Below are 22,747 nucleotides of genomic sequence, written 5' to 3' on the forward strand. Positions count from 1 at the left end.
ATTATTTTATGACCCTTTCTTCCTACATCTGGATTTATTTCCATGAGGACATGACTCTGGGAGCTGCAACCACAGTCCAAGGGTGGGAAACAACCAGTTGTGAGTTGGGGCATGTTGTTTTTCATATCTCTTTACAACATTCCCTCCCAACAAGTGCACACTTGCTTGGTTATCAAGTCACTGGATTGAGGGATTAAGGATTAGGCCTTGTAAATGTTCCCAGGAGGTTAATTTTGTTCCAGTCCCCTACTGTATTTTTTTTAAACAAATTAGCCTAGCTATCATGTTTCCATCCCATTATCTGCTCTGAAAAATAATTATACAGATAATATTTATCCTCAAGTTTCTTATTTACAAAATTGGGGTAATAAAAATCTATCTGACATTGTTATTGAAAGGATTGTATTAAATTCATTTATTCAACTAGTATTTCCTGAGTGCCTACTGTGGGAGAGAAATTGTGGTAAGCATTGATGATATTAAATGAACAAAGTAACCACAGTCTCCTGCCCTCATGCAACTTCTGATCTGGTAGAAAAGACAGGCAAAAAATAAGAAAAGAAAAGAGAAAAAAGAAAAAAGAAAAAAGAAAGGAATTGTTAAGTAAATATACAAAGAATAAGAAATTGTAATAATTTCAATGAGTTGGACAGGATGGGCTGATGGAGGAAAATGAGTGGAGCAGGAATACCACTTGAGAGTGTCCACAGAAGACCTCCAAGAGGTGGTGAGATTTAACCTGAGAAGGATGTAATAGATCCTACCAGATTAAGAACAAAAAGCAAGGGAAGAGGTTTGTAGTAGACAGAACAGCAAGAATGGCAGTCTTGAGATGTGAGGGATTTGGTTGTTCAGGGAGAAGCAAGAAGGCCAATGGACTGGGATATGGTGAGTTAAAGGGAGAGGGGCAGGAGGTGAGATTGGAGAGAATGACAGGGGCTTGGTCATGTAGGATTTTACAGGCCATGATAAGAAATTTGGATTTGATTTTAATCATGATGGGAAGTCTTTGAAGAGTTTTAAGCAGGTTAGTGACATGATATCGTAGAATTTTTAAAGCCAGAATTAACTTTTGTGTGAAAAGGGGTTGGAGAAGTTTAGCAGTTAGAGTGGGGAAGATCAGATAGGAGCTTACTGTAGCGCTATAAGCAAGAGACAGCAGAGGCTTAGACAGGGAGAAGTGATGTTAGAGGTGCTGGAAAGAAGTGTAGATTCAAGACAAATTTAGAAAGTAGAGTCAACAAGATTTGCTGATGTATTGAGTGTGAGAGGTAAGGGAAAGGAAGAATTAAAGATAGCTTTCAGATTTTGTGTTTGAATATCTGGATGTATAGTGGAGCTGCTTTCCAAGAGGAAAAGATTGAAAAGGGGAGGTTTTGTATGTGGGGGTAAAAATCGACAGTATAGTGTAGATTTTTTTTTTTAGGATGGCTGTGGACCATTTATATGGAGATGCCAGGCTGGTAGTTGAATGTATGTCTATATATAAGTCTAAACTGGTATATCAGCTAATGCTGTGTAACAAACCACTCCAAAAGTCAGCAGCTTAAACAATAACTATTTCTTCAGGTTGGCAACTTACCCTGGGTTAAGCTGGGCATCTTATTTGGTCTCACTTGGGTTCCCTAATGGATTGGTGGTCAGCTGCAAGTTGGCTAGGTGGTTTGCTTCTAGGGGTTGGTTGATTGTCAGTTGGTGTAATGATCTCCATGGTTTTTCATTCCTTAATGGGCTGCCTTGGGCTTACTCATATAATAGAGAGGTTCCAAGAGTAAGAAAAGCCTTAGGGGCACCTGGCTGGCTCAGTTGGTTAAGCATCCAACTTCAGTTCAGGTCATGATCTCACCATTCGTGGGTTCAAGCCCTGCATTGGGCTCTGTGCTGGAGTCTGCTTGGATTCTGTGTCTCCCTCTCTCTCTGTTCCTCCATCATTCACGTTCTGTTTCTCTGTCTCTCTCTCAAACATATATAAAGAATAAAAAAAAAAAAAAAGAAGAGACTTAAACTCACAATTGGTATACCATCACTTCCCCAGTATTCTATTTACCAAGGAGAGATACAAGGCCAGCCCAATTCAGTGGGTGGAAAAAAAGACTCTACCTCATGATGGAAGCAGTTGCAAAGTCACATTGCAAAGGGGTAGGGCTTCCAAGAGGCTATTAACTGGGCCATCACTGCCATTAATTGACTATATTATAGGTTATAATTTGAGAGTCTTCAGCACATAGATATTAGTTAAAAATGTGGAAACAGTTGAGTTCAGAGTGAAAGAATAGATGAAGAAGAGTCTCAAGAAATTCCATTTGGCCGATGAGGTTGGGGCCAGCAAAAAGACTCAGAAGGTCAGTGATCTAGAAGGTGAAGTAGGAAATAGAAGCATATAAAGAAGAAATTGGTTTGTATTAATGTTTAATAAACTGAGTCTGAATATAGCTCATATTCATTTATTGAAGGTGTCCTCAGTTCAGGGCATTTAGCTAGCTCTGTGGTAGAAAAAATGAAGTATAAACTATGGTCCCACTGTAGAAACCATGTTGAATGTATAATTTAGTTGGAGGGAAGAGCCTCATGCTTACATAAAGTTAATAACAATGTAGGACAATTATACGGGAGTTTCTCAAGAGCCCACCACTGAGAATCCTTTAGCAAGATAAAAGTCTATCCTTTGGCTGGTTACATGGATGTTTTTAGTTTGTGAAAAGTTCCTCAAATCTACACTTATTATTTGTGTAATCTTCCATGTATATGTTATACTGCAATAAAAAGTTTTTTTTAAGCTACCTCAACCCTCTTGAACCTGATAGCTATTTAGTTTGACTAAACATACTAAATGTCTTTTCATAAGAACTCACTTTTGTTACATTTATTTACGTATATGTGATATATTCATGTATATTTCAGAACCAAAATTTAGAAAAAGAGGCTTGAGTATAAAGAAAATAAATATTTTCTCCTTATATGTAATTCAATCACAATGGATTTTAAAAACTTTCATCTGAATAATGCTGCAAAAAAAAATATTTTGTCTTTTACCCTGGGTTAAATGAACCCCCAAATGTAAAAGTAAATTAGTTCTCTGTTTCAACATGCATTGTACTTTTAATACAAGAGCAAAACAAATACAAATAGAGGAGAAAATATTTTTTGTTATGAATTTATGGTAACAAAAAGAAGCCTCTTCTGAATAAGACAACTGAAGAAAAAACTTAGAGCAGTTAGAAAGAAAAGACTGCAGGAAAAAAAAAGGCCAAATCAGACAGGGGCTTGCTGGGAAAACCAGAATGGGGACAAATTGGCTGGGGCAAAAAGAGAAAGTAGTTTTTATAAAATTGCCTGTAGAAATCATCATACTATCTAGAGTTGGTTTGAATGATTTAGGGATGCTACGGAGGAAGGATGGCAAGACAGCCCAAATCCTCAGAAGACTTGCATCATGTTCCATGATCAAAAGATGAAATGATCTCTTATAATTAGTGCAACTAAAAACTTATGATTAGCTACATATCCATAGTCTGTGAGCATGGTCAGTGACTAAACTCTAACTTTGTTGGCTGAATTGCAAAGCACTTAGAGATGATGAGATATAAGGACCCTTAATTCATGAGGAAACGGAGACCTACAGAGACTAAATAATTTGCCAAAGACTAACTGAAGAGCTAATAACACAGAGGTAAGGGGCTACTCGGAATTAACCACCTCAAAGTCTAAACAGATAGGCTTGCTGAGTTCTTGTAGGTAGGTAAACCATGCAAAAAAAAAAACTGACTTTGTGGAAAGATGCCATTGGTGTGGACTTTTTTCATATTGGGCAAGGCCTGTGACCAGAAGCAGTGGAAATGCCAAAGGAAGTACTTTACAAGGGGTACCAATTTCTGTAAGAGTCAGTGTGGCAGTTAAAAAAAAATGGCCACAAATTCTTTGACACTCCTTTCACTGATTGCTTAATGGTCCATGCTACCTTGGATCTAGGTTGGCTTGTGATTGCCACCTGAACAACAAATTGGGAAGCAAGAATAAAAGCCAAGACACCTGCTCAAAGGCTCTTGCTGCCATATGGAATGATGGCAGCTTGGACTAAAGGGGAATGATTTTAGAGATGGAAAAAAGTAAAGAACTTCTAAATACATTTTGGAAATAGAATTAACTAGATTTGATGACAGAATGGATATTGAAGGGTATGGCTTAAGCAATTAAATAGTGCTAATTTCCCTAGGTGAGAAAAAAACTACATATAGAACCCAAGAGTTCTATTGTTGCCATGTTCCATTTGGGATGACATGAGATTTTTTTTTCTATTGGTGGTTGTATACCAAGTGGGCAATTGGATCTATAAGCCTGGGGCCAGGGGAGAGATCGGAGCTAGATATAGAATTTCTTTTATTACACAAAAATGAGGGTTTTTTTTTTAACTTGAATTATTCTTTTGACACAGCTATGTTGATCTTTCCCCAAACTTATGAATCTCAATATCCTCCTCCATGCTTTTGCACACAGCACTGGGGTCATCTTCCTCCATATTTGTTTTTGTACCTATAAAGATTTTCTTTAGTCCTTTTCTTTTGTGAAGTAAAGCAAAGCCTAACCAGATTTCTGGGTTTTTAGCCATGGCATTAAAAAAACATCAAGCAAGATCTGTAGTGTAAATGGTTCCATGCCATACATTTGTAATTTCACAGCACTCTCTGGAATTTCAAAAGAAATCCTGGAGACTCAAAGTCTGAGAAAAAGGTGGTGCTCCTCATCAGTTTTGCCTATAAATTCTGTAACCCAATGCAGCAGATTACATCAATTTTTCAGTCTATAAAAGCCTCAAGTGATGGCTGCTCTTCCAGGTCTAATAACTCCCCATGGGATTGTAGTGCTGGTTGGTCCCCTGCTCCAAAATCCACACTGTCCTTCTCTCAGAATTACCTTTGTTTTCCCACTAGGTCATTTCTATTTCCTCAAGCTTGTTAGCCTGACCCCATTAAGTCATAGCTTTAGAAAGAAACACCTGTTTAACTCCTTTCCTCAGAAATAATTTCCACCATTTCTGCAATCTTTGTAATTTATCCTTGTCAGAGAAGATCAAAATACTAAAAAGAGTAGAAAAGGATGCTTTCCTCCAAGACATCACATGTCTATGTCTATGGATTCCCGCCCGTAGGAACCTAACTGGGGAATACCACATTCATAACATGACGAGATAGGTTCTATACAATAAGTCAGGAAAAGCGCAGTGAGTCAGTGGCAATAATTTTGCCCCTTTAGAAGACTAGGGCCATATTATCACCAGAGGGAAAAGCATCATTTCTCACAAATGGTTAAGATCACAGACTCTGGGGGCTGACAAATGTGAGTGTATAATCCCAGTCTGACTCTTGAGTGACTGTCTGACGTTGAGTACAATCATTTAATATTCCTATAAAATGTTCCACTCATCAAGATTGTTGCACTTCTAGTTCGTATTTACCCTTCAAATCTTAACTCAAATGTCCCTCCTCTTGGAAGCCTCCTCTGCCTGCTTTCTCATTTAAGGAAACTACCCCAATCTCTTGGCCTCATTCATTACTGCATATATGTTTTTCCTTGTACTCAAGAGAATTATTTGTAATTATATTATTTACAGTGTTTGTTTATATGCTCATTTATGATTCAGTTGCTCCATTGTCCCTAGCTCAGAATAGGTGCTCAATTAATGAAATATCTGACCAAGGCCAAGATCACCAGCCACTCTGGTAGGAAAACTCAATCTAATTGTTTGCTGTCCTCTGCCAAGCACTATCCAATAGAAATATAATGCAAGTCATTTATGCAGTTTTAAATTTTTTTCTTAAACTCTTTTTAAAAATTAAAAAAAAATCTTTATTCGTTTTTGAGAGACAGACAGAGTGTGAGTGGGGGAGGAAGAGAGAGAGAATCCAAAGTAGGCTCCAGACTCCAAGCTGTCAGCACAGAGCCCAATGCAGGGCTTGAACTCATGAACTGTGAGATCATAACCTGAGCTGAAGTCAGACACTTAACCGACTGAGCCACCCAGGTGCCCCTAAACTCTTTTTTAAGTTTATTTATTTTTGAGAGAGAGCGAGCACAAGTGGGGGAGGGCCAGAGAGAGAGAGAGGGAGACACAGAAGCTGAAGCAGGCTCCCGGCTGTGATATGTCAACACAGAGCCTGACGCGGGGCTTGAACTCAGGAACCGTGAGAATATGACCTGAGTCAAAGTCGAACGCTTAACTGACTGAGTCACCCACGTGCCCCAGTTTTAAATTTTCTAGTCACTACATTAAAGAAGTAAAAAGAAACAGATAAAAAAATTATAATGTATTCTGTTTACCCAACATATCCAAATATCATTTAAACTTGTAATCAATATAAATATAAAAATTACTAATGTAAAAATTATTAATGAAATAGTTTACATTCTCTCTTTTTTTGTAGTAAGTCTTTAAAATATGCTAAGTATTTGACACAGCATATCTTAATTCAAGTGTTAAATTCTCACAGGAAATCCTTGATGTGTATTTCAATTTCATACTTTGTGGTCGACAAAGGAATTCACATGTCCAAGTTGTTCCAAATATGCATAAGCATTTTCCAATACTTGAATCAAGTATCAGATTTTAAATGTAAGCTTAAATAAATTAAAATGAAATAAAATAAAGAATTTAGTTTCTAATTATAGTAGACACATTTCAAGTGCTTAATAGCCACAAATGGCTAGTGGCTACCATATTATAGCTCTAGACCGTTTGCCAAATTTATCTTGTAGAAAAGTATCCTTACTAATCAATTAGATTATATTATTCCAAAAGGAAGAAGAGAAAGGAACTTAAACATATTAAGTGGAGGTGTTTGTCAGGAATTTTGGCAAGTATTTCCCAAATAACCTTTCTAATAAGCCTATGAGGCTGATTTCATTGTCCCTATTTTATATATTGGGAAAATGAAAGCTGAGAGAGAGTGAGAACTTTCTATAAGTGCAAGGCATCTTTCTCTCTGGTGCCTTCCAAATGATAAAAGTATGCAAAGGCATTCTCACCCTCAGCTTTCTGTCCTCTTCCCCGTGTCTTTCTGTGCACTCCACCAAACATTCAAGAGCACTCTCAGTCTGTTTTGCTCAGTACAAAACAGGCTTTCTTTTTCCCACTCCTTGTAGAGCCTGGGGAAGACTGGTCACAGGTGAGGCTCTATGCCCAAGGAATAGACTCAACTTCCCCCCTCCCCCATTGAAGGGTAATTAAAGGTAGTATTCCTCCTTGAAGGTAAGGAAAAAGCTACCAACTTCATAGCCACAAACTCTCTAGAGAATAATTGAGATCATTGCCCACTGTTCTATGGGAAAGACTGGGCTGGGATGACCTCTGGGGTTGTGGAAACCAAGTGGACTGCGATGATTTTCAATCTTCTGCCTTCTTTAACTTGGACAATGTTCCTTCTATCCTCCTTTGGAAAAAAAAAAGCAAACTGTATATTTAAAATGAGTTTGAGGTGCCCAAACATCATCCGTGTTTATGTACTCAGTTTCTCAATAAGGTTCAGGGGGAAATTTTTTGATGACTTTATATGTCTGAGATTACTATTTGCTCCTCCATATCCCTTTGCCTTTCATACTTAGTGATAAAACACCTTATTTTTAGCTGGGCACAGATCCTTCCCTAGAGAACAAACACTATATTTCTCAGCTTTCCTTGCAGCTAGCCATGGTCATGAGACTACATTTTGGCCAATGCAGTATAAAAGGACGTGTTGTGTGAAGTTTCCTTAAAGAAATAGTCTCAACCCTTCTTCACTGCCTTCCTCCAACTGTGCAGGCTGGAATGCAAAGTTGATGGCTGGAATTTTAGAAGCTATGTTGGACCATGATGTGGAGGCCATGTTAAAAGGATAATAGATCAACAAGATAAAGGAACTTGGGTCTTCGGCATCACAGAGTGCCAAATCTGCCCCAGACATCTAAATCTATATTCGCCTTATGTGAGGGGGATACAACTTTTATCTTTCTTAAGGCACTGTTGTTTTACATTTCTGTCACACGTATCTACCTCCAAATCCAATGCAAACTGACACATATGCTTTTCAAGTAGAAGGTTCTGGTAGAAGTGGGACTTCTGTAACTGAAATGGCCCATTTAATAACACTAAAAATGGTAAACATTAAATGGGATATGTGAGGCCCCTCTTGGCCTGTTCATTATTAAGATGTACCTAATCTCTAGGCTAATCACCCATATTCATTCAGGATGTGATGTACTTCCATTAGGTCCTGAGATCAAATATCAGCCCAGAGGATCTCCACAGCATTTTCCAGATTTTTCCACTTTAACACTTTTTTTCCTGCTGATATTTCTTGATTTTTTTTTCTTTTGTTTCTCTCTCATCTTCTTCTACCTCTCCCCTGCCCCAACATTTCTACATTACATTTTCCAGTGTTAATCCTTAATAAACATGCAGACTGGCACTCATTTCCAGGGGGAGCATTTTTGTGGTTAGAGAAGGATGGCACAAGGGTTGGACAAGATAGAGGAAAAGCCTGGCTTTCTGGACTGTCAGAGTGATGCCTAGAATGTTGGCCTCATTCCCCCAGTCTTGGTCAATAATGCATGAAAGTCACACACAGAAAAGTATGTGTAGGAAAAAGACTAGAAGGATGTGTCCTAATTAAAAGCAATGATTACCCCTGAGAAATGAGGTAGAAACCACACCATAGTTTTCTCGTCTTATGTACTTTTGAATTATTTGCTGGTTTTTTTTCCTTAGAGGAGTATCCCTTACCCTATAATTTAAGACATAGAAATAACAGTATGTTCACAGTCAAGGGGTGGTAGTGATTATAAAGTCACAGACGCCATGCAATGTTCATCTGTAGCTCTATCCAAAGGTATTCAAGGCCCAAGACTGTATTCTGGAAAACCTTAGCTCCTCCTGGATCTGCCTTTGTGCCTTCTAGTAAATTTTCTTCTCAGGAAATACTGTGGAGTTGTTGCTGGGTAGATAGTAGGAGGAACTCTGGGCCAGGCTGGGGCCATCTGTAGATAGGATCTCCATAGACTTCTGCCCAAGTACTTATTGCAGGTACTTATGAATGAACTCACTTTTATCTAGTTATCACATTGTTTTCTGAGATTTCTGAAATATCTTGATTCCTCTTATGACAGGCATTTTGCTATTCTCCTTCCAAGAACCCATTTCTCTGTCCAGCTTCATGGTTATTGACTTGTTATTGAATACTGATTGCATTAATAGACAGATTCCCATGTCTCTCTTTATCCACGGCATAGTTAGTGACCTTCCACACTGATTCTGGGCCTGGCCATGAGATGTGTTCGATTAATGAGATAGCAACCATCTTACTGAAAAGTGCATGTGCATCTTTGCTTCCTCTCTTGGACCCTTGCACCCTCAAAAAGACATGCCTGAGCTAGCCTGCTGGAGGTATGTGAGAGATACTTGGATACAGCCAAGTCATCCCAACTGAGGCCACCCTCGACCAGCCAGCTGACAGCCAGCCTGGCAGAAGATAGTTGATACCTGTCAAGACCAGTCAAGACTGATCCAGGATGCAGAGCTTCCTAGTTGAATCACAGGCTAATAAGAGATAACAAATGGTTGTTGTTTTATGACACTTTATTTTGGGGTAGCTTATTGCATAGCAATAGCTAATTGATTCAGTAACACACTTCCTTCGCTACGTGTTCCTTCCCACCACCTTACCACAATCCGCTCTGCCATTTACCATCTATGTGACTATATCAGTTAATTTTTTTGGTGTAATAAGCCACCCCTATTTATTCATGATTATTCATGAATCTATGTATGGGTCAGGTATGGGTTCTAGTGATTTGGGTGGAACTTGCCTGATCTTGGTGGGGCTTGCTTATGCATCTGTGGTCAGCTGGAGGTCTGCTAGGTGCTGGCTGATTTATTGTGGTGACACTGGGATGATTAGAGTCCCTCTCCATATGGTCACTCATCATCTAGCAGGCTAGCTTGAGCTTATTCACATGATGGCCACAGAGCTCCGAGTGTATGCAAGAGTGACAAGTCCTAATGTGAAAGCATTTTTTAAGCCTCTGCTTATATCATATTTGCTCTATCCCATTGTCTGAAGCAAGTCACATGGCCAAGCCCAGAGTCAGTGTGGGAAGGTAATACCAAAAGATGTAGATACAGAGAGGCATGGAAAAAATTGGGGTCACTGGGCAACTGATTCACCATAGTGACATCACACAATTCCTTTGGTTTTTCTGGGCCTAAGCTTCCTCCTCTAACAAATGAGGATAGTAATTCTAGCCTGTTATAAGTTGAATTGTGTCCCACCAGCAGATGTAGAAGTTCTAACTCTTGGTACCTGTGAATGGGAGGAACCTAATTTGGAAATAGGATCTTTGTAGATGAAATCAGGTGATGATGAAGTTATCAAGATGGGCCCTAATCCAAGTATAATCAGCATTTTTATAAAAAGAGGAAAGCACCATATGAAGACAGAGACACAGGGAGAACACCATGGAAGGATGAAGGTAGATATTAGCATGATACAGCTGTAAGCTCACGAATGCCAAGGATTCAAGGATTGGCATCCATCACTGGTAGCTAGAAAGAGGCAAGGAAAAATTCTACCTAGAGTCTCAGAGGGAATATGATCCTGCCAACACCTTGGTTTTGGCCTTCTAACCTCCCAGAACTGTGAGGCAATATATCTCTGCTGTTTGAAGCCACCTTGTTTGTAGTGCTTTTTTACAGCAGCTCTAGAAAACTAACACAGATCCCAACTCCCCTGGCACAGCTTTTATCGAGGGTCAATGAGAACAGCAGCTGCCGAAGGATGGACTCTAGTTCTACCAATGGTTATTCTGAGATAATGCTTATCCTATCTTATGCTGGGAGGAAGCTGGTCAAGTAGGTATGAGCCTGTACAGCTGCTGCAGCATCAGAGCTGCCTCAGGCCTCTGGTTTTAGAGGCCTCGTGATTTCCAAGGGAGGAAAAGGCCAGCGTTGCTTGTCCTGTCAGCCTCCCTCCTGGTTTCGTGTCAGCTCCCCAGGCTCCTGACAGACACCTGGCCTGGCCAACCCTTCAGCATGCAATGGGGCATGCCTGCAGAGCCTGGGATGTTTCCCTTTGCTGAAGGAGAAGCCCTGTGCTCTGATTGCTGGCCTTGTTCCCAAGTAGCTTTAGTTCCGGGAACATTCCAGGAAGACGGGGGCTAAATTTAATCTCCCTTACCTTGTGACTCCTATTCTGTGTCCTCCCTTCTGACTCTTATTATTCAGGGAACTTGGTTCTCTGCACTGCTAGAGGCAGTAGTAGTGACTTTTGCAGCCAAACACAGGCAGGAAAAAGCTCCCCTCTCCTGTGGGAAGTCTTGCAACTCCCTAGGCATTTTATGGGGCTGGGTACATGAAAGTGCTCCAAGAATGCACCACATTTCTTCCAGAATGCTCCCTGAGGCTTCCTACCACCCTAACGTTGCTCATGCTGTTCTCTTCAACTAGAGGGGGCTTTCTTCCTATGTACCTGTTGAAGTGGTTCATAAGCTTTGAGAACTTAAAGCATGGGTCAGAATGGAGAGAACATAGAATTTGAGACAAAAGACCTGAGTTTGAGATTTATATTCAACACTTACTGTGTTTCTTTGAGCAAATCACTTAACATCTCTGTACCCAGATATTGCTATCATCATTATTACCTGGTGAAGAGAGTAACTTTATTCTGAGAATCCACTAAGATAATGGATCTGAATATGTTAAATTGCATAGGAATTATTCAGTTTAGAAAGAGAAAATTCACTCATTCATTCATCCAACTAATTATTATTGGAAGTCTATGTTTGTGCTAGGTCTTCTGGTGGATGTTGGAGATAAAGTTCTGAACAATACAGCTGAACTTTCTACCTGCATCATTCTTACATTCTAGCACAGGATGTGGGAAATCAACCAGCAAAACAACTCAAATAGGCATAATTACAAATCAATAGATAAAATTATAATAATTTCTAAGAAGGAAACCAATATAATAAGAAACCAGAGAATTACTGGGGAAAAGCCATTTGGACTGGATGTTAAGCAACATGGACAGATTTGACATCATCTGAAATTTGAATGGTTTCATCTTCTTTTCCTGGAGGAAAAATCAGGCAAGCAGTCTGGTGTGTGTGTGTGTGTGTGTGTGTGTGTGTGTGTGTGTGCTATTTTCCTATACTGCATTCTGAATTTTGTATAGATCTGTTTGTCTTGCTGCCCCTGTACTCTCTACTCATTGACTCGCTGGCATTTATATCTTCACAGGGATGGCAGATACCCCCTAGACAAATGTTGAATGTCATTGTTATAAAGGAGACTCTCTCTAGTCTAGTAAATAACTGTTTAAAAAGCTAGTTCTTGTTGACAAAGAAAAAAGGAATTTTAAAATTTCAAATCTTTCCTTTACACGTTAGGAGCAAGTAGAGCCTGAACAGAAGGTTTCACAATAAATAAGAGGTAGAGAGAATTTGGTGTATATTTAAAGAGAAGTTTCAGTGAGACAGAAAGGACTAGGAAGTTTCTCATTACTAAAAGAGGGAGGGAGAGAGAGAAATTGAAGGAGCAGAAGTCAGATATAAATGTACTGGTTCTTACTAGTAGATGTAAAAAAATGTTGAAGTATGTTTTTAGGGGACATTATTGTTCAACAGCAAACATCCATCATTGCTTACTTTCTTATTGGTAGAATGAACATATCGTTAGGTGTCCATCTTTACTTCACGCGGTCTGTGTGACTAGAGAAAGTGAATTCAGCTCCAGTTACAGGATGGAGCTTAGTCAAAGCAAATGATGATAATCTCAACCCTCTTCATGGAAATTGGTTCAGAAATGCATGCTTTAGCCAATCAGCACAAGCCATTCCTCTGCCCATTCTTATTTGTTTTGAGCTGATCCAATGAAAAAGAAAAACCTTTTAATACAAAATCACAGGGAAGTTTTCTTCCTCTCTCTTCCATTGGTGCTGGAGGAAGTGGGCTCCCAGTATGATTCATAACTAACTTCTGAGCTAGCAGGAAACCAGTTTTAGAATGAGGCCAACAGTGTGGTTCTCAGAGTGAAGAGACAGAAAGAATGCACACGCCAGCTGATGTGATATTGCTGAGGTCTTCAGCCAAACAATCCTAATGCTAGACTTCCTTTTTTGTGCTATAATAATTTTATTTCTCAGGGCACCTGTTTGGCTCAGTCACTTAAATGTCTGACTCTTGATTTTGGCTCAGGATATGGTCTCACGATTTGTGAGTTCAAGCCCCACATCAGGCTCTGTCTCCCTCTCTCTCTCCCCCTTCCCCACTCGTGCTGTTTCTCTCTCAAAATAAATAAATAAATATACTTAAAAAAAAAAAAACAAAGAAACAAGGCCAGCATTAAAAAAATAACAATAATTGTATTTCTCTAATCTGAGTCAGAGTTTCTATTATTAAGAGCCAAAAGCATCTGATTTAACACAATGGGAAAAATAACCATCCTGTTTTGGAACAGTGCCCGAGTGGGGGGAATTATTTCTCAATTTTAATGAGCAGATGCTAGGAAAATTTCAAGATTACTGGAAGAGTCCTATGCCAACAAGAAGAGGTGAAAGCAGAATAGAAAAGGACACATGGCATTATGTGGTTAATCATCAAGAAAGCTTATACCACCTCCTTTAGCCTGAGAATGCTTTATAAGGAATTCAGAATTTCTTGCATACCCCAGGGAATGTGGGACAGAGGGGCAGGTAAGACAGTTGAAGATGTGCCTTGTGACCTGAATCAAGGGGATCCTTGTGCTAAAGGATGTGGTGATTTGTAGTAGAGGGCAGCGGGTGGGCCACTCAAGATAAAGTTTGAATGGGAATCATTGCCATGTCCCAGAGGAGGAGTATCACCAGTAAGACCCCAAAAGAAGAACAATTCAGCCAGAGCACACCAGGAATTACATAAGACCCATCAGCATTGGATGCAATATGACTAGAGTTTGCCAGGTAAGGTGAGGTCACTAAAAATCAACAGAGAACCACAAGTAGGGAAGAATGTGAACTTCTACCTACACCCAAACCTTGTATTAGAAGGGAAGATCAGGCTATGAGACCAACTGAGAAAGAAGAGATATGATCTTGGTAGAGCATCTGGAGTTAGAAATACTTAATCATTTTCCCAAATGAGACTGCTTAATTCATTATGACAGATTACATCATTTGCCCTATCTGGTATCCATGTCCTTTATCATGTGACTTCACAACTCTTCTTTCTAACAAGGCAGAGTCTAGGGCAGCATCTATTTCCACACCCCTGGATCTGGAGTTGGCCATGTGACTTGTTTTAGTGAATAGAATGAAGCTGAAAGGCTATGTCCCAGTTCTATGTCTAGGTCTGAAAAGGCCTTCTGTGTTTCCATTTGCTTGTACTTTTGTGTCTGCCACTATCATGAAAACATGCCTAGGCTTAAAAGTTATGTGGAGGGGAGCTGAGTCACCCTGGTCATCCCAGCTGAAGTCATCTTAGATCACGTCTGACGGCCAGACATCCCCAAATGTATTAGCTCTCTATTGCCACTGTAACAAATTACCATAATTTTAGCAGCTTAAAACAACACAAATTTATTATTATAGATCTGGAGGTCAGAAGCCTAAAATGAGTACACAGAGCAGCATTCCTTCTGCAGGCTATAGAGAAGAATTTATTTCCTTGTCTTTTCCAGCTTTTAGAGGTTGCCTATGTTTTTTTGACTCATGAATGCCTCCTTCACCTTCCAAACTAGCAGCATAGCATCTTCTCTCCTGTGTGACCTCCTGGTTATCTCCTATAAGAACACTTGTGTTTATTTATATCGGGTCCTCCCAGATACTCAAAGATCTCTTCATCTCAAGATCCTTGACTTGATCATATCTGCAAAGTCCCTCTTGTATGTAAGATAATACATTCACAGGTTCTTGGGATGTACAACTTTGGAAAACATTATTCTACCATACCAGTTATAGGAGCAAGCCAGACCAAGATCAGCAGGTACAGATTGGTGAGAAGTAAATGTTCATTGTTTTGTGTTATTAGGGTTTTTGAGATCCTTTGTTCAATGGCATTATTGTGCCAGTCAATAACTGATACATGGTGGCAATTGAGCTATCCTTTTCTGGCAAGTTTACAATTATAACCTGCCATTAGTTACAGTGAAAACCAAAGAGGGGGTGCCTGGCTGGCTCAGTAGCTGGAGTGTGTGACTCTTCATCTCAGGGTTGTGATTTTGAGTCCCATATTGGATGCAGAGATTTCTTAAAAGCAAAATCTTTAAAAACAAAATGAAAACCATAGTACAAATTGGGAACAAAACAGTAAATAAAGTTACTTTCTTTCATTCTTTTGGGTTTTTTTCTCTTTTTTCTCTCTCTTTTTTTTTACTTTTTCATTATGGAAAAAAAGAGAGCATGTAGAAAAACAAAATCATAGAAAAGAATTAAAAGGCACTTCCAATCCTACCATTTTGAGATCATTATTACCGATATTTTGGTGCATATCTATGCAGAATTTTTCAAATATTTAATACTTGAAAATTCTCTTCTATGACATCCAGTGGAAGTTTGACCTGACCCAGGAAAGTTCTCCTTCCATCTCAAACACACAGAAATGCCAGAACAAATCTACTAGAAAATAACAGCACGAGTGAGAGAAGGTCAGAGTTACTGCATTATAAAGACTTATAAAGTTGGGAAGAAGGAAGAAGAAAGATGCAGATTAACCTGAGATTTCTTAAGTATACATCTTAAATCTTTCAGGTTAACCACTAAAATGTGGCATCTCAACCAATGGAAGAAGCCAAAGGAGATGGACCCAACAAAATTCAGGGGCAGGGAGAAGCAGCAAAGAAAAATCTCCCAAATTGAATGCACAAAATAGGATGGCAGAGAGAAGTCCAAACATACCAGTAATTATGATAATACAAAGAGATTATACACAAGGTACAGACAATCAAATTGGTTTTAAAAAATCCACATTTGCTACTTTCCAGAGATGCACTTAAAGTAACAAGACTCAGAAAGGCTGGAAACCAGGAGATGGGAAAGGCATTTGATATATATCAGGCAAATGCTGAAGACTGCTGGCCTTGCACACGGCAGAGATATGAACAGAGTCACGTAAAAACTGCAGCACTGTTTATACTAGAGAAAATGTGGAAATAACCCAAAGAGCTGTGAAAAATGGAATGGGTAAATAGGTTATGTACTCGCATGATAGAATGCTATATAGCAGTTACAGTGACTGAACTAGAATCCTATGAATCAACATAGACAGATATTTTAAATGTTGAATGGAAAAAGAAATAGAAAAATATTACATTCAGTCCGATAACATTTATCCATATGAAAAAGCAACTCTACATATTTCTCATATGTATGTGGCAAAAATATAAACATCTGGACTGGGTGATATACATCACATCTATGACAGTTTGAACAGGGAAAAGATGAGGTAACTAGAATAAACAAGACTTTAGCTTTATATTCTAGTTATTTTAACTAAAAATTCTGAAGGAGATATAATTAATTAATGTTTGTTTCATCATTTCATCTAATTTGCTGTACTTTTAAAAACATTTCAAGGTACAGTTCCTTAAAATAGAGTGAGGGATATTTTCTCTAAGGCTTTGTTCAGTGCCAAAGTTCTGATTCTACTATCATATCTAATATATAAAGGAAAGTATGAAAAAAAGAGAAAATCGTAGTGCTTTGGAATCTGTAAACAAATATTATGCATTATTTACTATAGAAGAAAAAGGAAACCCCTAAATGTCTCGAAATAATAAAATTGACATGTACCTTTGGGGGAAGTATTAAATAGCTGTTAAATTCATGTTCTTAAAAAATATTTCATGACATGACAAATGTTCACAATAAACTATGGAATTGATTATATAGGCTACAAAACTGCATATACATATATATTTACATATTCACATAAAAAATTGAACTGCTCCATGGCTGCTGGCATTATGGGTAACATTAGCTATATTTTCCACAATAAGTAGTATTAAATGCATTACTTTTAAGTTAAAAAAATTAATTAAAGGGGGCTAGTTTCACCAAAATCGTAAATGGATAAGAGTCATATAGTTTAAAACATGAGAAGTTTTTTGTTTTTTGGGTTTTTTTTTTTGTAACTAAGTGACAAGTGTAAATACACTGGCTCATTAGAAATGATGCAGATTATAGTGTTATTTAGTTAACTTCTGCCTCTCCCTTCCCACCTAAGGGCCCATTTGTTATGGATTCAGGACAGAAAAAGATCAACAGGCTGATTGGGACAGTTGATGAAGCCAAATGTGGCAAGCACGATCCATATTGCACTCACCCCTATCACCAGGAGTATAAGGGGATGGGTCGAGACATTTTTATCTGATAGAGATTTAGATTCTCTCTAAGACTGAGACATCCTGGTCTCACAGAGCATGGTCATCCATACCACTGGGGCTGCATGGCATTTGCCTCAAGGAGTGCCTCCTCCTGGCTAAGAAACTGATTGCTTCTGGCCTTGGAACAGGCTTTTCGCAAGGATGGTCTTTTTCTCGGTTTATATCCCACCCCCACTCTGGATTTTGATATTGAAACAAAGAATTCTATTTTTTTTTTCCTGTGGAGTGCTATTTCTTTACTTTTTTAACACAAAAGAAGCAAGCTTGGTGAGTTTGATCACTTCTCAACAGTCTTAAAAAGCTAACCTGGAGGGCTGAGGGCCTAGGAATTACCACGTTGGAGGCCTCTGTGAAGTACAGATTTAGGTGACCAACATATTTCAGACAAAAACTCAAATGAGCATCCATGCTGAGAACTTTGCTCCTTCTCAAAGCAGAGAGACTCAGAAACCAGTGAAAACAGAGATGGAAGAAGAAAGGACACCTGTCTTTGGGCACACAGATGGCAAACACTAAATGGTTTGCTCCATTGTCACTGATAACATTACTGATATTAGTAGATAACAAACAACATTAAATGTCTTCACTCTAATAAACTCACAAAAAAGAAGAAAGGAAGGAAAGAGGGAAGGAGGGAAGGAAGGAAAGAAAGAAGAAAGAAGAAAGAAAGAAGAAAGAAAGAAAGAAAGAAAGAAAGAAAGAAAGAAAGAGCTGCACCTGACACCACAATGTCACTTGGAACCTAGCCTCGGTTTAATAAGAGTAACTGAATCACTGAGAATGTTTTCTTGTCCCAGGCTTACCACTAGGACTGGTTCTTTAAAAACTATGGGCATTTCTTTTCTTCATGATCTGAATTTCCTTGCTTTTATCAGTACACAGAAGACTCTGCGATGAAACAAAACTTAGTTGAACTACTGCACTGCCTACTGCTGCAGCTTGGGTTGCAAGACTTTGTGCCCAGGAATGATGGAAAGGGGCAGCTGTTCGGGGTCCTGCTTCTGCCCCTCAGCCAAGGAGTTCTGTGGATACCTACCAGACTGTTCATTTAGTTGGAATCCATGGATGGACCAGCAGCACACACCCTGGAGCTCTGCCAATTCCCAAGAGAGGACCTATTTACCACACACTTTGTTTGCTGACTGCAATATTCTTGTTAGAACGTATTTATTGCTTCCCTAAACACTCAAATAATCTTCCTAGGGGAAGCTTGCTATCCTTTATGGAAACACATGTATCCCATGTTGAATTTCTTGCAACATGCTGAACTGCTGAGTAGAAGTTACAGAGGCTTTATCTTTTGACACAGATGTATGTTGTGAAAAGAGCAACCACAAGGCAACCACCCAGAGACTGTTGAGTAGGGAACAATCTTTCTCTCTGTGGTAGAAACATATATAAGAAGACAATTAGGGGATACATGTGTGTATCTATATGTAATTTTTGGTAAAAAGCAATGATCAAAGAATATAGGTGTCACAATGGAATACGATGTAAGTAAAAAAGCAATAATCAAGGAATACAAGATTCACAAAAGAGTCCAATCTTTGGACAGTGCAAAGATGTCACCATCAGTCACTCTACCATTTTCATGTCCAGTTAAATAATGGGGAGTAGCTGTGGGAGGAATGCCATTGCAAAAACTTACTTCCATAAGACTATTTTTAAAACTTCTGTGAGGTTCTGGGTGCCTGGGTGGCTCAGTTAGTTAAGCATTCAACTTCAGCTCAGGTCATGATCTTATGATTCGTGAGTTCAAGCCCCATGTCAGGCTTTATTTATGTGGACAGCTCAGAGTCTGGAGCCTACTTCAGATTCTGTGTCTCCCTCTCTCTCTGCCCTCCTCCCCTCACCCTCTGTCTCTCTTTCTCTCTCAAAAACAAACATTAAAAAAAAAATCTTCCATGAGGTTCAAGAAATTAAACAATATGCTTGATCTAGCCTTTGGACTATGTATTTCCCACTTCAGAGTCAGACCTAGCCTGATTAATCATTTGCTAATACAACCCAAATATGATAGAACTCTGTTGTGGACCATTCTTGGTCTGGAAGAGGTAGCAGTGTGGCTTCTGATGCCTTGAAAACTAATGTAAATCTTTACTGTAAGTTTCCTTAAAGATGTAATATAGGGGCTGGCCACAGTGAGTGGCCCATAAAACATTGGTAATATCCTCTACCAGGTACCGCTCTCCAATGTCTTCCAGAAAGAACAACCGCTAAACTCTCTCCCTGCCTCTCCATACATCCCTTTCAGTATCATGGGGATTCTTACCATTCCCTCATTTCAGACTCTCTGTAATGCCTGCCCACTGTGCTGGATGTGGGAATTCCTAGCACATTACACTTTATAGCACTCTTATTCTTTGGAGAATTATCTCCTTTTCCATTCCCAACTTTAAGTGAAATTCTAGTAAGTCAAATTATTTTACTATGGTAAAAGGCAGAACTTTCTACCTCTAAAGGGTGGGCTATACTTAAGCTTGTTTCTAAAGAATACAGTTATGGAAGGAGAAAGAAGTAACTTAACAGCTGAAAACTCTGGCACACATTACCTTAGCCAGGTGATCAAGGTTAACATCATCAGTAATAAGTCATATTGATTATATGGGCCCTTGATAGAATGTGTTTTAAAAATTCCACTTTGCCTCTGTGGTCATCCTCTGTAACCCATAACCCACATCTAACCATGGAAAAACAAAACAAAACAAATGGAAAGATATTCTACAAAATACTTGACCAGTACTCTTCAAAACCGTCAAGGTCATCCCAAAAAAGCAGTCTGAGAAAGTGTCATAATCCAGAGAAGACATGAAAACTAAATGAATTAGGATTCAAATGAATCCTAATTGGGTCTTGGAACAGAAAAAAGATCATTAAGGAAACACCAATGAAATCGGAATGAAATATGGGGATTGAGGGGCTTTATTTTGTCTTTGTTGGTTTTTTTTAATTTTTTTAATGTTTATTTACTTCTTGAGACAGAGAGAGACAGAGCACGAGTGGGGGAGGGGCCGAGAGAGAGGGAGACACGGAATCCGAAGCAGGCTCCAAGCTGTCAGCACAGAGCCCAACGCAGGGCTCAAAGTCACAAACCGTGAGATCACGACCTGAGCCGAAGTCGGTCACTGAACCGACTGAGCCACCCAGGTGCCCCTGTCTTTGTGTTGTTAAGAAAAGGATGACCAATCTTTTGATCTGGACCAGGTATCTAGTGAAGGCACAAATTTTAGTTGTCCTGCCAGGGGACATAATGACTATTAATTAAATTTGCCCCAGATAAATTTCCAGTTTTCACGTCTTGACTTGCCAAATTGTTACATTAAAAAAAAAAAAAAAACGCAACAAAGTTAGTAGTCAAACATTATCAAAATAAAAGGTAAAGCAAACTTTACTAGCATATCTGGAAGAAAAACAAAAGAGATCCACTTTCTAACTCAGCACATTTATTTATTTATTTATTTATTTATTTATTTATTTTTATTATTAAAAATTTTTAACATATATTTATTCTTGAGGGAGAGAGACAGAATATGAGTCAGGGAGGGGCAGAGAGGGAGGAATACACAGACTCTGAAGCAAGCTCCAGGCTCTGAGCTGTCAGCACAGAGCCCGATGTGGTGCTCAAACCCAGGAGCCGTGAGATCATGACCTGAGCTGAAGTCAGATGCTTAACCGATGGAGCCACCCAGGCACCCCAGCATAGCGTTTAAAGAAAGCCTTTCTTCTCTCTAATTTTCATATATCCTGTAGCTTTTCTGGCCTTTCTTGTTCTCTAAATCCTTTTCTTTCTATTCCCTACTTCTGCTCTTTCTGAAACCCCACCCCACATTTTCCTCTTGCTTCTTCCAAACTTGCTCTACCCACTTTTCAGATTCATCTGTCTCTGAAAGCCTGGGAGTCTACCCAGTGAAGACAGAGTTCCCCAGGGGAGAGGAGACAAACTTAGTAATAAAAGAAAAAAATTCCCCTTAGAAGGGGTAGGAAGGGAATGAGGGTAGGCTGACAACTCCATGAATTAATATGAATTGCTCCCATCACAAATATAAACAGTTGGCTTTGATATACAGACCAGCATTAAAGAACCATAGCAAAGACTGAGGATGAAAAGTACATTCAGAGGAAGAATTAGGATAGTCTTGGTTCAGAACAGTCTTGGACCTGGCATTTAAGTGGTAAATCCTACGCTTTGTGCAGAGAGAGTCTATGTCTGCCCTATTTTCCGTTGTGTCTCAGTGCCTGGTCCAGAGACAGAATCCCAATATATTTGATGGGTGACTTTGAGAATAAGAGTATCCATTTCTTTCACTGTAAAGCAGCAAATGTAGACAATGTCTGCCTTAGTTACGTCACAGAGATTTTGCCAGGAGTCAAGCAAACCTGCATCATGTGGGAAATAACTAAAAAAGAAGTGTAGTAAACAAAACATCAGTGTGGACACAGCATCAATGTGGAGGCCAGAATAGGCCTCCATCATCAGAGGGGGCTTAAATGAGTCCACTGGCTGCCCATCAGATGGGAAAGTTTGGATCAAAACATCTCTGAGTTCTCATTGGCTCACTGCCATGCGACTTTGAACGCCTCCTGTCAAAAAGTGGAGTTGTGACTTGCTTTGAAAAATAGAATGTGATGGAATGAATGCCAGTGTGCAAGTTCTGAGCCCAGATCTCAAGATTCCTTGTGTCATTTTCCTCTCACTCTTGGAATCCTGCCTCCACCATGTGAATAAGCCCAGGCTAGGCTGCTGAAGGATGAGAGACGCAAGCAAGGCCTAGTCACCCCCACGGCCCCAGCCAACAGCCAGCCCAGTTCAGAAACAGAGCCACTTAGCTTGAACAGAAACTGACTGCAGATGCCGGAGTGAGCCCAGCTGAGACCAGAACAGTCCAGCTGAATCTCACTCAAAATGCTGGCCTGTAGATTAATGAGCCAGATAAATCATGTTTTTAAGCTACCAAGGTTGGGGTGGTTTATTCTGCCACGATTGCTACCTGATACAACTCTCAAATCGAAACTTCCGTGAGTCAATTACTCTTCTCTCACTTGTACCTTCAGACAGAGGGCACATTTTCCAGGAAGGTGCCCCTGACCAAGAAAGCATCCAATGCCTTGTCTTGATGGTCTGTTGACTGCTGGTTTGGGCCATATAACCTCCTGTATCATTATCACATTGGCTAATTTTAAAAAGCTCTAATGGACATGGTTAAAATTCACTTCACACATTATCCCTCAGACCTATTTACTTTGGCCTCAAGCTTTTTCTTATTGACTTAAGAGTGAGATACTCATGACTTTTGATGTGCACGAAAGAACAAACTGGACTGGAACACGTCTGTTTTTGGTTTCAGCACCCCTCTCTTTTGAGAACTA

This window comes from Puma concolor, chromosome A3 (genome assembly GCF_028749965.1).
Source record: "Puma concolor isolate L17-30 chromosome A3, mPumCon1.1.hap2, whole genome shotgun sequence".
In the NCBI taxonomy this organism is placed as follows: domain Eukaryota; kingdom Metazoa; phylum Chordata; class Mammalia; order Carnivora; family Felidae; genus Puma; species Puma concolor.